This window comes from Prionailurus viverrinus, chromosome C2 (assembly GCF_022837055.1).
Source record: "Prionailurus viverrinus isolate Anna chromosome C2, UM_Priviv_1.0, whole genome shotgun sequence".
Lineage (NCBI taxonomy): Eukaryota > Metazoa > Chordata > Mammalia > Carnivora > Felidae > Prionailurus > Prionailurus viverrinus.
In genome coordinates, this window is record NC_062569.1 from 23,814,010 (window position 1) to 23,831,728 (window position 17,719).

Genomic DNA, 17,719 nt, shown 5'->3' on the forward strand with positions numbered 1-17,719 from the left:
CTATAAGGATTCTTTTATTTTTTTAATGTTTATTTATTTATCTTTAGAGAGAGAGAGAGAGAGAGAGAGAGCAGGGGAGGGGCAGAGAGAGGAGAAAGAGAATCCCAAGCAGGCTCATGCTGTCAGGGCAGAGACCAACGTGGGGCTCGATCCCACAAACCATGAGATCAAAATCAAGAGTCGGACGCTTAACCGCCTGAGCCACACAGGCGCCCCCTACGATAAGGATTCCAGGGCAAAAGACTAGCGGGAGAGAGATTAGCTGGGAAGTTTTTCAGGTACAGAATGATCTCGAACAGATTAAACGTGCCCCTCGCCCTCATTTGCATTACTCATTGAAGCAGAGCTTTTCTTCAGGGATAGGGGGGAAGGAAGCTTCGACCCCATCGCAAAGACCAGCACAGCGGCATGCCCATCAGTCGGGAGTCATATTCACAGGAAAGTTTAAAGGCTGTGCAGTTTGGAAGGGCTGCCCCCTCGAATATTCTTCTCGGGCACTGTTAGTGTCCAAGGAAGAAGCTAAAATTGTCACAACAGTCCTGACAATGAGGGAACTGGAGTCAAAATTAGCACCACTCAGAGTGTGGCCCCGGCCTCCAGCCCCCAATCTCCCCAACACTAACTGCTGCCTCCAGGCAGAGCCAAGAGGAAATCCACAGCCACAGAGGCTGTTTGTTCGAACCCGGCTGGCAGTTCACCGGGGCCAGCCGCACTCCTTGCACAACCACAACTGTCGGTTGAAAAGAGGAGGAAGGACACCTGGGGGCTTCAGCCTTAAAATAAGATCTGGGAGCCCTTACAACAAACCACCCTCTGGGCAAGCTGCCTCTCATTATGTTTGCATTCCTCCTGGCTTTAGGCTTCCACACCTCTGCGGCTAGTGAAGTCAATGCTTGAGCAGAATATGCTTTAACGGAATGTTTTATCTTTATTATACGGTGTGTGCACACACACACAAGAGCAGGGTACCCAGGACTTACACAGAAAGACTAATGAAAATGCCAATTGGTATCTGTAGCAGGCACAAACATTGCTCAAATTCAGGTCAGCCTCTGAATAAACCGAGACATCGTTTGTGTCTTGCCTAAAATGTTGGTCTTTTCACCCACCGAAGTTTTGCTTATGCGAGTGCCTCCCTGCATTCTCCTCTCGATCCACTGAAGTACTCTTGTCTTTCACATTCCTTCTCTGTCAGCCTCCTCCTCCAAACCTTCCCCAGAGCATGTCAGCCCGCATGGCGCCTCCATAATATTGCTAAGTTAACCCCCATAATATTAAGTTCTTGCTGTATGGCCAACACTTTGCAGATGTCGGAAAAACACAGGTGCCTACCCTCAAGGAACTCACTCTCCATAAGAAGAAATGAATGCATGAAGAGCTGGCCCCAGGAAAATGGGACCAGTGACCTAACAAGGCACGCATATTAAACATTAGCCTTAGTGCCTGCCAAGCGCCTTTGCTAAGGGAGCAGCTCAGGCTGCTGTGTTCGTACCATGTGATGCCCCTGTTCTCCAGATGCAGCTGATGGACCAGTGAAGGACAATAAAGCCAAGGATTCCCAGTAGGCAGGCTTCAGCAGCCTACGAAGTAGCTGGGCTTAAAACAGTTGGTTCACACAGAGCTGAGCCAATCAAATCCCCGTTCTTGAGAATTTAAAATAGAAAACATGGCGAGAACATGGCAACAATGAGCAGGAGTAGAAGATGAAAGGTTGTGAGGTAGGAGGAGGGCAGAACGACCATGATGGGCCTCAGCGAGCCCTGTAACAACCACACTGGTCGTTAATATTTATTGAGTGCCTACGAAGTGTTATTATTCTCATTTCATAGCTGAGGAAGCTAAGACTTGGATGAAGTAATTCACTTGCTTTGGGTCTCAATTCAAATATACTTCTCTTACAGAGACCACCACCCAGCCCTCCTCGTCCACCCTATTCATGTCCTTTCCCACCTTGATGCTCAAAGTGTTACCCATGGACCAGCAGCAGCATCAATTGGCAGCTTATCAGAAATGCATCATCTTGGCCCCACCCCAGATCTATTGAATTATAATCTTCCTTTCAACAAGATCCTCAGATGATTTGTTTCCACATTAAAGTTTGAGAAGCACTTCACATTAGTTTATGTTACTTGTCTGTAACTTTTATTATACTTTACAGCCATTTTGAATATGGTCCTGAGTATGTAATTTTTTAAACAAGATTATAGGTTCCATAAGGGCTTGGGTTTTGTTTGAACTTGACCACTTCTCCTCTTTATCCTCAGAACTTCAAACATAGGATAGGCATTTCAAAAATATCATTTGAATGAACAAATGAATGAAAGATTTTGCCCGAGTTCTCACAGCTAATACACTGTTGAAATCGCCCCTTGGAACCCCAAAACCCGATAGGTGGCTTCCTATTTGAAGCACCCATTCCTCCAGTTTCTGAGAGGGCTGGAGGCTGATGGCAATGAACTGAGACCCTCCCTAGAAATTGCCCTCAGCAGCCTCATCCATGACCACACCACCTGCCCAGGGCCAGCCTGCATCCAAGAACTAGTGGATGGGAGCATACAAATTATCAACCCCTCCTCCCTCGATTCAGGGAAACTCAGAAGGGCCATCCCAGCTCCAGAGCTCCCCACTGGGAGCTGAGGCCTTTGTGGTGCGGGCTTTGTGTCCAACTTCTCCCTCTGCCCAGTCCTGTTTCTGTCCCTCTCAGGAATCAGTCCTAAAGGCATCTCTCCCCCGATCCAATTTTCTGTCTTCAGAACTCCACCTCGCAGTGTGTTTCCTGGAGAATCCAACCTGAGACCCACCGACCATGGGAAGAGGTGGGGTCACATTGGTGGTGGGCCCTTCAGATGAGATCCAAGAGCTCCTACCAAGGAGCTGCCTTGGATTATTTCTGGATCCCAGGAGGGTCAGTTCTTCCTCCCCTGGAGCTCCCATGACCCCCTGGAAGCGAGCCTCTATTCCTGCAATGAAAGTGACTATGTCTGGGAGGTTTGAGGAGGAGTCCATGTAAGTTCAGAGGAAGTCTGAATGATTTTAATGCAAGGGATAAGAGAGACTTCTAATTGTGTGAGTATTGCATCCAATACAAGATTTCAAAGTCCAGCAGCAGTATAACGTAATAAGTGGAAGACACAAAGTAGACATGTAATAAATACTTAACTGTGCATAAATACCAGAAACAAACATCTAAATATCAAAACTGAAGTCTAAGGAAAATGAATGTTTTTCTCCTACTGAAGTCATGAATTAGCCTTTGCATTTTAGCCATAAAGTGTACAACACACTCAAATTGTAATCTCAGCCTTGAAAAGTGGGTGAATTGGCCTCAGATAATATTCAAGAGGGTTTTTGTGACTGAAGTACTTAAAAGACACACAAGTTTATCCCATTCAATAGTCCTGAAGGCAGAGCTCCAGAGAAAATGAAAACAGTGAAACAAGATTGGTTTCTCAATAATGGCCCAGTTTCAGCCACCTATCAGTTGGATGCATTTGTTATCTCATCAGTCTTGGAGACACAGCAGGGCTTCCTGTTATCCCCCTACCTAAAATAACTGAAACTCGAAAAAACTACATAAAACACAGGTCTCAAAACATTGGACATCAGATCATAAAGGACAATAATCCCTGAAAGACAGAAAATAAATAAGGTGAGCCCTACAATTGCTTCAGATTTCTACCTGAAGAAAATTTCTAGGCCATGGTATAGGGAGGGGAACTTCAGGGAGAGCCCCGTGGTCTCTCTGAGTCGAGGAGACTGGGAGTCTAGGGAGGCCAGGGCAGCTACAATTTATAGGGCAGGCAATCTGAGAGGAGAGCTCTGTACAGGGATAGAACCTCAGCGATCTACAGAGCGTCCCTCTCAAGCATGCAGCTGAGGGCCAACCAGTGCACATGTGTCCAGAGATTAAGAGGAAATAGTGCCCATTAGCAGGCAAAAATTAACCCTATGTGAAACGCAGCTCTGATCCCACCTAGCAAAGCTCAAAAGCCAGACTTGGAAGGGTAAAACTGGTTCTTAAATAACTTAACCATGTCTCAGCACAAAGCTCAGCGATACAGAATTACAAAACTATCCAGCACCCAACAAGATAATATTCACAATGGCTGGCATCAAATTAAAAATTACCAGGCACACAAAGAAGCAGAAAATGCAACCCATCTGGGTCAATTGAAACTGACCCAGAATGACACAGATGATAGAATTAGTAGACAAGGACATTAAAACAGATACTATAACTGTATTCCAGATATTCAAGAAGCTAGAGGAAAGACTGGACATGTGAAACTGGGGCATGGAAGGCATTTTGTAAACAATCAAGCTTCTAGAAATGAAATACAGTGGGCTGAAGTCTGCAGTAAGAATCCTCAAAAGTCGTTGTGCTCTTCGCAGAGAAATTAAAAGCTCAGCCATTATTCCTCTCTTTAACCCTTCCATCCTGGAGGAGAGACCTATAGGACTGCCGTTTGGGGCCCTGTTCAGCAAAGAGGACCCTTCTGGCTTCCTATAAAGGTTGCTGTTTAGGACTGTATGAAGCGAGACCAGCTGCCACCAAGGGGCAGCAGCTCTCTTCCCAAGCAGAGCAAGGGATAAGAGGCCAGGGGACATGAGTTCCCGTCCCTTGTGTCCCTCAAGCAGCTACGTGACTTTGGGCAAGCTAGTTATCCTCTCTGAACCCCAGTTCTTTAATCTGTAAAATAAGAATGATGATGATAATAATAATACTCGCTTTGTAAGACTGTTGGGGCAATTCAGTTGCATTAAATGCATCTAAAAGTTCTTTGTAATGTCCACATATTTGTAATTACTTTCGCATACCACAAAAGCCAGGAGATATGTATCAGCATCTGTGGGTATGTCACATGTTCTTCCTCAACCCCCAACCCAACCCCCAGGAATCTCTTAATCGTCTTTATCTTTTTATTGCCATGCCTCTGACATTCCTTGGGGCTTCTTAGTTCATAGTAAATAAGATAAGAGTAAGACATTATTTGAACAACTAAGAATGGGAGAGACATTTTAAAAGCTTGCCATTCTAGTTCTCCATGTTGTATAACAAACCACTCTGAACTTAATGGTGTAAAACAACAACCCTTTTTATTATGCTCTCCAGTTCTGTGGGTAGGATTTGGATGGCACTTGGTGGGAATGCCTCGTTGCTGTTCCACTGCAACTGGGGCCCTAGCTGAGCACACTGGAATTGCTGCAGGCTAATACCATCTGAAAACTTCTCTCACATATCTGCACCCGATCTGGGATGACTTGAAAGCTGGGTTCAGCTGAAACTATTGTCCCCATTCTGTGGACATGGGCTTCTCATAGCATGTCTGGGTTCTAAGAAGGATCATCCAGAGAGAGCATCTAGAGAGGAAATAGTGTACAAGAACCAAGTGAAAGGCATGGCCTCTGTATCCTAGTCTTGATAGTCTACCCACGGTGGAAGCACTTACAAACTCTCCCAGATTCAAGGAGAGGGGACATAGACCCCTTCTCAATGGTAAAAGTAGCAAAATATTTGGGACCATATTTTAAAAGTGCCACACTTGATGCCTAAATTCTGCATAGCAGAAGTAACAATAAGGCTTATCCAAGTATTCAGGACAAATGATGGTCAATGGAGCCATCTTTCCTAGCTCAATCGAGCCCAAGAAAACCCTATCTTCAATAGTCCATCTCTCTGGATTATCTGGATCATCACGTACATCAATCACTTTGCACTGTCACTGAGAATTGCAAATGTAGTGTAGAGGCTACCATGGAAATTAGGCCTCGTGTGTTAGGAGCACAAAATTCAAACCATCCTACAAAATTATTAACAGAATAGAACTAATTTCAGAGTTGCCCTCTAAGCTTAATTCAAATAACCTTAGGAAGAAAGAAAGAAAGAAAGAAAGAAAGAAAGAAAGAAAGAAAGAAAGAAGAAAGAAAGAAAGAAAGAAAGAAAGAAAGAAAGAAAGAAAGAGAAAGAAAGAAAGAAAAGAGAAAACAAAATCTGTTTTCTTCTTGAAGCACATGATAATCTCAGAAAATTTTAACTGATAGTATGTTTGTATTAGAATCCCTAGTTTTCAGGGGTTACTCCAAAGAAAGTCAAAGCTAATAAAAGCATCTGTTACAATAAATGCCATGAGTAAACACAGGCCTGCTTCTGCAGGTATTAGGTCCGATATTTTTCAAGTTTTATGTAAAAAATTGACAAGCCCGGTCTGAATCAGAAGGACCTGAGCTCAATATTTATTGTAGCATAGATGGGATGTGTTAGGATGGAAAGGTGTCCAGAAAAGTCAGCACAAGAGCTTGAGAAAAACTCTGCCATCGGAAACATGCCAGCGTCACCACAGAAAGTTGAGCTCCGGCAAACTGATGGAGCTCTCATGAGCTGGAATGCTGGTGTCTGGAAGCCCCGTTCCTTGGTTTGGTTTGAACAAAAACACAGCCCTTGATTTGGAGAGAAAAGCAGAATCACCAAAAGTGACATCCCTTATGACAAGACATGATTCCAGGACCCAGCACGGTGGGAGAAGTGGCCACACACTGCCTCTTTCAGCAAAGAAGAATCAGTGACACCTTCTGATTTTTTAAAATTTTTTATGTGTATTTATTTATGAGATAGACAGCATGAGTGAGGAGAAGGGGCAGAGAGAGAGTGAGACCCAGAATCCAAAGCAGGCTCCAGGCTCTGAGCCCTCAGCACAGAGCCCGACACAGGAGTCAAACCCACAAACCGCGAGATCGTGACCTGAGCCAAAGCCGGACGCTCAGTCCACTGAGCCACCCAGGCACTCCCCACCCCTAATTTTTTGTTTATACGTGAAATGTGCATGAAGACCAGTGACTTAGAAAGGCAATGTGGTGGTTGAAAATGAACAAATCTATCCCAATTTGAATTGTAATTCTCTACTTCTCTAGCGGAGTGGCCTTGGACACTTACCTTATCTCCCTCAAGCTTTAGTATCCTCATCTATAATATAGGAAAATAATCAGATAAGCTCTCTCAGCGTTACTGACAATGTATATAAAAATTTAACATAGTATAATTCATTAAAAATGCATCCTTAAGTCTGTTTTTATTATTTTATTTATTTTCTTATAGTTTATATTAGTCTCATTTTGCAAACATGAATGCATATTACAGAAACTTTGAAAATTAGAGAAACATACACAGAAAAACAAGTTACCCATAATCCTGCCACCCAGAGCAAGTTGTGTTAACATTTTAGGATATTTCATTTAGTCTTTCTGCCATGCATTATCTCTCTCTGAGATCTCACTGAGGATATAATTTTGCATGCTGTATTTTTCCCTTCTCATTCCAGAATCAGTATTTTCTATGTAGCTAAAAATCCTTTCCAAACGTTCCTTTGAATGGTTGTATAGTCTTCCATTATATATTCATAGGACTTGCTTAACTGTAAAATCGATTTTTCTAGAATAACGACAAAAAAGGATCCATTCTTTTCTTTGGGAGCGAAGACACTGGGAATCACCTGCATGGCAGGGGCGATTTGTGCTGCCTGCACGCTTAGAACGATGATAGTAGTACAGTTTTGAGGCATAAAAACATTACCAAATATGGTTCTACATCTGCCCACTTGAGGAATGTAGTGCTAGTCACTAGTCCAGTTTTCCAGATCTCCAAGTGTAAATTCTTGCATAATTGCCTCGAAAATGTCACAGGCCTGTGACTTTCACAAAGGAATTATTTCCATTTTCTGATTTCCACTTGCATATCTCCTATCACTTCTACTTCTGAAAAGTCTTTTTTTGAAATGTATAAGAAGGCATGGTTGCTGTGGTTAAAAACTGCCTTCCTGCCCATCACAAATAAGGCTATTTTCTTCTCTTTCGTAAGTGTTCTGAGAAATCAGCAGGTAATTAAGGGCGGATCTTTATTAATAAATACCAGACATACACAAATGAAGCTAGAAAGCAGCGCAGATATATTCCTGCTCGCACCAGTCGTTGGATGGGCCAGCTTTCCGACTAACAATTTTAAAATCTTTTAATTTTCCATCTTTGTTTTGGCCATTCTTGCCTAAACATTTAATGCTCCTTAGAAGTGCCTCCTGCGTGTGTTATTAAAGCTTCTTGCGCTCCAGTTTGGGGTATGTCTCCTTCCACAGGCCACCCAGACCAAACAGAAAATGCCTTGAAATGCAAACAGTGCCTGAATTATGATACCTATTACTTTTTATTAGTAGTAAAAACAAAAAGAAGCAAGGAACAATTCTATTTATGCAGAACAGTTAGAACATAAATAATAATAAAATGCTGAAACTATAAAACTACTTACACAATATTAATTTAATTCTAATAAAAAGTAGGTTTAGGTATTGCCTCCATGAGAGCAAATGTGGTGCAGTTTTTGCTTTCATCCAATATTTATACCCAAAAAACATTTTGGTTTAGGAAATAAAGTAGTGATAAAAAATTACAGTCTTTGAATATTGGGCTTTGACTAGTCCCCTGCTGCCCTTTATTGTATGTTTCAGTAAAATACAGTACATCTTGCTGTTTTATTTCATTGTTTGTGGCCCGTGCAAAATCCTATTGTCCAGCTGCCCAGCGTAAATGAACAACAAATCAGAAGAACCAGAGAGACACTTTAACTGATTAAACTGAGTCTGGAATTTTCCTTTTACTGCTAAATTATCACCTTATTGCAATTATTTTTACACATTGTGATCATTTTTATACATTGTGATTATTTCTGCAAAATTCAGGGTCATGCCAGTCAGGGGGCTTAGGCTACCGCACTCCATCTTCAAATCTCAAATCTCAAGTCCAGGAAAGAGTTCAGCTTTCAAATTCTAAAGTTGTATCTTTTCTCCCTGAAGTTATTGAAATCAGCTTATTAGTGTAACTTGAGTAGACAGCCCCCCCCCCTTTTTTTTTCTGTTTTAACTCCAGGCTCATAACTTGACTTTTTTGTAAAGTTATTTGGACTAAGAAAATTTGTCATCAATTGAAGTAATATTATTTTGTCACAAACAAAATGAAAGACAAAATAGAATGAAGATACGATTCACATTGTACCCATAGAGTGATTTAGAGATAGATAAATAGACATAATGCATGTGAGGAATTGCAGAAAATATTAGAGCAATCAGGTTTGCGATATAAAAACTAACACATGAAAACACTTTTGCTACATTTAAGGATCTTTAAAGGTACCTGATAAAACAGAATACATACCATCTGAAAATGAAAGAAAAATGATGTTTCAGCCAAAATCAGAGATACTTCTTTATCAAGGCCAGGTGTATACAGACAGAAAAACAGAGCTGCAACGTATGGATGCACGGATTGTGCACTGCACAACTCCTGGGGGAGCCATTCACACAGACTGCAATGAAAATGCGGTCTTGATTAAATCTCAGTAATTTGGGGCTTTCTATTCAGGAATGTGTAATTTCAAGGAAGTAAGAACAAAATTGACCTTTTTTAGGAGCTAAGATAAAAAAAAATTGTTGCTGAGTTAAGGTAAATTGACAGATATGTATTAAACCCATTACCATGGGTATTATTGGCAACAAAGAAAAAAAAATTCTACATTAGAGAAGGCCACCTACAGTTGAGTTGCAGGGGGATTTTTAAGGTATATAAGAAAGCAATTTTGAAGTGCTTCCGGAGCATTTACTACCAACTGGCAATTAACGTGCTGTCACAGGTGGTCACATTTCCAGACATAAAAGCGGACCTGGCCAGAGCTCCCTCTGCCTGATTACCTTGGAGTAGCCATTCAGTACACTTTAAAGTAATAAAATGACATTTCTTTTCAAAAATTATACTCCTCAACTTCGTCACCAATTCATACTCAGCCCTTTTCACCTCACATTTGAATGAATAAGGTTCAAGTGTATCTCGGCCTGGGGTGGGGGAGAGTCAGGAGTGGGGGTCAACTCACATATTTAATTCTAATTCTAACAGATATACTAGAAGAAGGTAAAAATTCAGAGAGCAAACCAATGCAGATGGCAAGCTTTTACTTATAGGTGCTATCGCTACTGGTTTATCAGGGTCTCTTCTTATTTAAACATACGTGTGTGTGTGTGTGTGTATGCGTGTGTCTGGTCTGGTCACCTGCTATTTTTGGGCAAATATTAAAGACGTTTAAATGATTAAGCCTCAAGTGGTATACTTATGTTAATATATGCTGAAGAAGGACTTTTGATTCTTCTCTTTAATTACTTTGGTTTCCTTGGGCTGAACAAACTTGCCTTGACCACAGCTGAGGCCAACGGTTCAATTATACATTAGGGTCAACTCGAGATATACCTTGCGGCAGGTCCAAATCGTTCCTCACATACCCTCAATCAAGGCTGACTGGTGAGCACATGGTTTACACACACAGCCGGGAAAATCCAGTCCCCAGTTTGTGTATACACAAGCAGGCATTCAGATATTTGGTCCATCAGCTTGCATTCAAAGTACGAATTCCTCTCACGGTGAGGGATATGGCCATTATATCTCAATTTTTTTTAAAAAAGGTAAGAATTCCTCTGCAGAAAAAGAAACCCCTCCGCTGGCGTATCTGCGGCATGGGAAACTGCTGAATTCTCAGAGTGCTGAGGTGCAGACAAATGATTAACACGTCTCCATAAATCACTGCAGATTTAAGATTTAAATACATACTAAAAATGGCAGGGACTCTTGGGTCTTCTATTTATAAATGCGGTCCTTCTTTTCCTTTTGCTTCTCCTCCACCCCCTCCCCCTTTGGATCAAAGAGAGAATTCCAACCCTGCTGCAAAACAATGGTAAATGTTTGCATTGCTGAAATTCACGCTGGTGCCATAAGTGGATTTAAGGCGGACTGGGCTCTATAAACAAAATAAAAAGATGGCATCCAAATGAAAATATGTAGAAAAGATACTGGGGGAAAAATGCTTCAGAGAAGCAGTCTGGTTAGTTGTAAAATGACTTTAAATTAGGCTTTAAAAAGGATTGCTAAATCTTGACACATATATGAGCAGCTTATTATCATGCAATTGTGCGGTAGTTGCTTGATCTTGTTACTGATTCGTCACATATGAATAAATGATTAATTACCAGAAAGGCTAAAACAGAGTAGAGAGAGAGTACTGAAGCTCACCCTGAAAGAGGGTTTAAACACGTTTATTGCCCTTTAAGTGCATTTCATTAAGGCCAATTAAGGACTTTCATGTCTTATTAGAAAAATGAAGTAGATTTATGAGGTTTTCGTAGGTTGTAAATGCTGGGGCTAGCAGATACAAAACCGAGCAGAAATGGTAGTTAAGAGCTAAGAAAATATATACAAATGCTCCCAGAAAGCAAATATTTAATGGCAGTAAAAAGCCGGTTCAACACGAAGGCGATCTTTAAATAAAAGAAAGGGCATAATTTTTATTTCCTGTCGTCGACTCACTATAAACTTCAGGATCTGCACATGGGGAGCGTTTCTCTCTGCAGCTGGGAAACCTAATTCTGGGTGGGGAAAAAGCACGGCCCACCCTAAAATGGCCTGACAGTCCCTGAATTCTTTGTCAGAGCAAAAGTATACACCAATAAAAATGCTCTTTGAATCCCAGGGTGAGAAACACATTCTCGAAAGAACGAAAGCTCAGAAGTCAATCCAGAGCTGACATGGTTGTTAATAAACAAACAGCAAGCAAAATTCACTGGCGGTGGTTAGAGCCACCCACCTAACTTCCCACTTTTCCGGTCCCGTCAGATGGCATCAGAACATTAGCCCTACCAAATGGTTATTATACACCCTGGATTTCCTTGATTCGTTTTCCAGGAAAATTACCATGACAGGTTAGCAAGCATTTTCTGTGGCCCTTTGGGACTGATTATCATCCCCACAACCATTCTAGCCATGGGTTGATCTATTTACTCAACATATAAGCAGCTTCTTTACTTTCTCTCTCTCTCTCTCTCTCTCTCTCTCTCTCTCTCTCTCTCTCACACACACACACACACACACACACACACACACACACACCACTTAACATTTTCTCAGGAGACTAGTGCAGCTTTGTCAAATGCAGGAACGTGCATTTATGAATGTTTGGTAAAATGCACATTTTTACCTTGCACATCATTATGGGAAGCTGCAACTGTTTATCACATACCGTCTTGGATAAATAATTTAAAACCATATGAAACTTCTTCAAGAAAATATCAACTGAAGATGTACAGTCACAACTTTTTAAGCTCAAATCTCTCCTCCTTTTTTTAAAAAAAATGAATATTGGCAAGTCAGTAGATTACGTCTTCTTGATTTTTTAAAAAATTCAAGAGAAGTGCCATACAGCACATGAAAGATGTCCAAAACTCACCAACAGTTTTGCAGCACGCGCATATTACTTTAAAATAAACGCCTTGGTTTTGCTTGTTGAAAACCCATTTGCCACCACAGAAAAGACTGAATATGGAATTTTAGCACTTCTTCAAGAGCACTGGCAAATTTTTCTGCTGAGAACCTTTAAAATGGTATTACTAGAAGATATAACAGAAGGAAATCAGATTAACTGTGCTGTTTTAGAAGAAAAGATGAAGAGGTGGTCGATGATACTTACAAAGGTGGAACTTGGGAAACTGAAGGCAAAGTTCTATAGTCTCCATTCCCTCCAACGAGTAACAACAAACACACAGACAGCAAGCAAAATATTAATTTCAATGTCCTTAGTGTAACTCTATTTTGTCCTGTGAATTTGATTTTCCAAACAAATAATGGCCTGGACAGAGACCTAAAGCAACTAGCCATGTATCTGTTCAGACTCTGCAAAGAATTTTATTGAACCGAAATGTGATGAGCATCTGTCCTTGGTGATTTATTCCAAACAGCGGAGATGTTATAAAACGAACACATTGCATCTCCTGCTATAAAAGAGAAACAAAATGATCTTTTAGTTAATATCCAATCAAACTTCAAGACACCTTATGGAACACAAGGATTTCATGGGATCATTTCATTCCATTGCACCTTTCTCCAGAACACTAAAATGGGATTAACTTAAGAATTTCTAAAATGCAGAGCTAAATGTGTATAACTGGTTTGGTTTTTTTTTTTTTTTTTCCAGATCAACAGATGCCACTTAATTTTTATTTTTATTTTGACAACCCAAAATGTAGGCCCAGGCTAGGGTGCTAATTACCAATAAGTTCTTATTAAAGAACCAAGAGTGCTTTTTCAGAAAGTTCAATACCAATTTGGGCCTCGGGGTCACTGAGTTACAAACAGGAGTGGATCCTTTTCAAGTTCGGGATTGGATACATTTTGTCGGGCACAATAGACTATTTCTGGGAGAATTGCTGCTAAAAAGGAAAAAGGAAAAAAAAGACTTTGGGTTTAAAAGCCTCCAAAGATTTCTAGCATGTGAGTATCATTCCACAAAAGAATTTTCAGATGAATCCCGTGGAATAAGCACAGGGACGTTTAAAATTACAACTTGCACCCCCAAATACTTCCACAAGAATGCAGTTTGAGATTGTCAAATAAAAGCAATACAAGTTTTATTTAACCTATTGATTTTAAAGTAGCTCATTAAGGGGCGCCTGGGCGGCGCAGTCGGTTAAGCGTCCGACTTCAGCCAGGTCACGATCTCGCGGTCCGTGAGTTCGAGCCCCGCATCAGGCTCTGGGCTGATGGCTCAGAGCCTGGAGCCTGCTTCCGATTCTGTGTCTCCCTCTCTCTCTGCCCCTCCCCGTTCATGCTCTGTCTCTCTCTGTCCCAAAAATAAATAAAAAACGTTGAGAAAAAAAAATAAATAAAAATAAAAAAATAAAGTAGCTCATTAAAATGAGGGAATTAAACTTTCACATGATAAGGTAATTTTTGCTTATATCCAGCTCAGAAAACAAAAACAAGTCTCAAATTATTAGAGTTTAGAACAAAATGAGATTTTAATATTAGGAAAAGAGAATGGTTTCTATTGAATCATAGAACTGAATCTGCCAACACGAAGAGCAGGGATGAGATAAGGGAGGGTTTCACCCATTCAAGCAGAGCTGGACAATTTCAAACCCAATGTGGACTGATTTCTCTTTAAATTTGGCAGGTTGGTTGTCCATAAATCTTCGTTGTTAATGAAAAAGCTGCCAAGCCTTCCCCTTTTCCTTCAGGCTGTTCAAATTCTAATGAAATCCTATCCATAGAATTTCACTGGGTATGCTTGGTATACCTCAACCTACGGTCAGGTGAAGCCTCGTGGTGCCATCTTGGGGTAAATAGTTTTGCAATAGAGGGGTGACTTTAAGGAAACAGGCATAAATGTGATCAGTCCTTGTAAAATTCGGACTGGCTTTGCAAAAAACTCTAGCCCCATTTTATGGCAACTACAAGTATTTCAACGTAAAGATCTGTGGACTGAGAGCAAAGGTCACAAACTACCAGCCTAAGGCTACATTTTTTTAGTGGGGCACTGAGTGTTTGTTTGTTTGTTTGAAGTTTATTTATTTATTCTGAGAGAGAGAGAGCATGAGCAGGGGAGAGGCAGAGAGAGAGGGAGACAGAGAATCCCAAGCAGGCTCCACACTGTGAGCACAGAGACCGATGTGGGGCTCAAACTCACGAACCATGAGATCATGACCTGAACCGAAACGGAGTTTGCTGTTTAACCGACTGAGCCAGCAAGGTGCCCCAACTCAATGGTTTTAAAACTGTTTTTAGAACTGTTTTTAAGCCAATATTTAAAAATCAGGAGATGTGATGAGATGTCTGGGCTCTTTTGAAAAATTGGAATATCTAAAACATTGGGCCCCAGTTCCCTATGGCAACGGTCAGCTGCAAGAGTGTGTGTTCTTTCTCTAGCAACCAACCACCCCTCCAGTCCAACTGTCTTATTACTGCCTGCTCCTCACGTATGTCTAGCCTTTGAGTTTGGACAGCAGACTCATACCTCTGATCCCTATCTCCATATTACTTGAAATCCTTATAAATATTATAAATAACTGTTAACCAGAAAGAAATGAGAGATCCCTTATTTAAGGACTGTGACTTACTTAAAAGAGTACACTTATCATGATGAGCACTGGGTGATGTATAGAACTGTTGAATCACTATACTGTACACGTGAAACTAATGGAACACTGTATATTAACTATACTAGAATTAAAATTAAAAACTTAACTTAAAAAGTTGATTACAAAAACAAAATTCTGGATAATTTTTCAAAAAAATTTGTAATAAGAGAGAAAGAGAGACAGTGCCAGTGTGGGAGGAACAGAGAGCAAGGGAAACACAGAATCCAAAGCAGGCTCCAGGCTCTGAGCCGTCAGCACAGAGCCTGACACGAGGCTCAAACTCATGAGCCATGAGATCATGACTTGAGCCGTAGTCAGACCCTCAGCCAACTGAGCCACCCAGGCGCCCCATAAAATTCTGGATATTAACTCATCATATTTTTAATCCCTTATACCAGAAATCGACAAACTGTGGCCCATGCACGGGTCAAATCCTGCCACCAAATAGTTTGATTGGAATACAGCTACATTCATTTGTTTGCACATTTTCTATGGCTGCTTTACACTACAATTCTGAGAGACCACACATATAACCTGTGAAGCCTAAATATTTACTGTATGGCCTTTTACAGAGAAAGTATACCAATCCCCACTCCCTTATACTATAGATTTGGAGATGGGCTCCGATTTCTAAAGTCTACAAATGATAGTAAGCTTCACTTAATGACTATTACTTCTTCCCAATGCGCTTTACATTTGCTAAGATCACCTACCTCAATCTGGGGTGCTGGAGTCATTCAGTTGGTTAAGCATCCAACTTCAGTTCAGGTCACGATCTTACAAATTCAAGCCCTGCATCAGGCTATGTGCTGACAACACAGAACCTACTTGGGATTCTCTCTCTCCCTCTCTCTCTGACCCTCCCCTGCTCTCTCTTTATCAAAATAAATTATAAACTTTTAATAATAATAATAATAATAGTTTGTTTTCTAGGTTAGCATGGCCACTGTTCCAAATTTGGAAAGTGTTCTTTAAAAGAATTATTTCCTCAGTACCTATACACTTAAGACTTCAAATTTCCTTTGTTGGCCCCCTCAGGAGATGTCAATTTTGATAGTAATTTATTAACTGGCTATATCTTGGCTTAACTCTCTAAAATAATACATTCAGGGGAATAAACCTGAAGTCTATCATGCCCACTGCTTCATTTAACAAATATTTTATCATCACATGCTCTGTCTGGCACCATGTTATATGTAGCTCTGAGGCTCTCAAGAACACAGATTGTTCTGCCTCATTAAAAGCAGGTAAGTCAAGGGGGGCCTGGGTGGCTCAGCCAGCTATTCGCCCAACTTCGGCTCAGGTCGTGATCTCATGGTTAGTGAGTCTGAGCCCTGAATCAGACTTTGTGCTGACGGCTCAGAGCCTGGAGCCTGTTTCCGATTCTGTGCCTCCCTCTCTCTCTGCCCCTACCCCACTCATGCTCGCTCTCTCTCTCTCTCTCTCTCTCAAAAATAAAAAAAAATTAAAAGTCTTAAAAATAATTAAAATAAATTTAAAAAATTTTAAAAAGCTGGTAAGTCAATGAACACGAGAGTCAAGCAATGAGATAAAAATGACATAGATCTGTAGATTGATGGGTGGTATTCTTCCTGCTCCAACCTACAAAAATCTTAACACTGAACAACATCTATTTTGGTCTTACTCCATGACATACACAGTACCATGAATTTGCCATCTAACATTCACAACAATGCCACGAGCTAGGTGCTGTTATCTTCTCATTTTATAGAGGAACAAACTGAGGTTTAAAGAGGTTTAGGAGGGGCACCTGGGTGGCTCAGTCGGTTAAGTGTCCCGATTTCTGCTCAGGTCATAAGCTCACAGCTCGTGAGATTGAGCCCCACGTAGGGCTCTGTGCTGACAGCAAGGAGCCTGCTTGGGATTCTCTCTCTCCTCTCTCTCTTCCCCTCCCCCACTTGCTTCCATAGATGCTTCCTCTCTCTCTCAAAATAAAACAAATAAACATTGGGGGGAAAAAAAGAGGTTGAGGAATTTACTCAGCGTCATGAAGCTAATAAAGAACGGAACTGAGACTAGAACTCAGGTCTGTCTGACACCAAAGACCTAGCTTCCATTGAGATTTCACGAAGATGGAAAGAGCCGTTGGGACAGCTTCTTTTCCAGCTGCAGAAATCCAGCAGTAAATAATCATTCAGCTTGACAGGATTACAGGTTTCGGTGTTCAGTCAAAGGTTGCTCAAATACCCAAAAGGTCATTTAGGTACTGTACTGTGAAAAGCAAGGTGCCTTCTATTTAGCTGTAATTCATCCTTCCTTTTGAATGGTATCTATAATTCCCATGAACAAGAGTCAGTCAGAAGCAAGGCAAATACCTAAAGAGTCTAGAACAAATGTCAGATGCCTCTCAGATCTACAAAGATATTCTAGAGGTGAGTGTTCCTGAATTGTGTCCTTGTATATTTAGCTTCCCTTGTAGTTGGTGAACTTCTTAAGTTGATTTACATTTCTTAGGTAAGTTTGAGATCTTCTCTTCTCAGGGCACTATTCATGAGCTCCATGAAGTAAAGTAAGACTTACTGACTGATCCACCTACCGCCACCCCCTCACCAGCAAGATGTGATCCAATGTTCCTAACCCAGTGGGAACCCAATTCAATGTCTATTTGCTGATGAATGCCATAAATATACTACCTCCTGTAACCTGGAGAACCCACCTCCCTTTTGTCAAGTCCAAAGTCCCTGGATAAGAGAAAGAAATCATCTCTG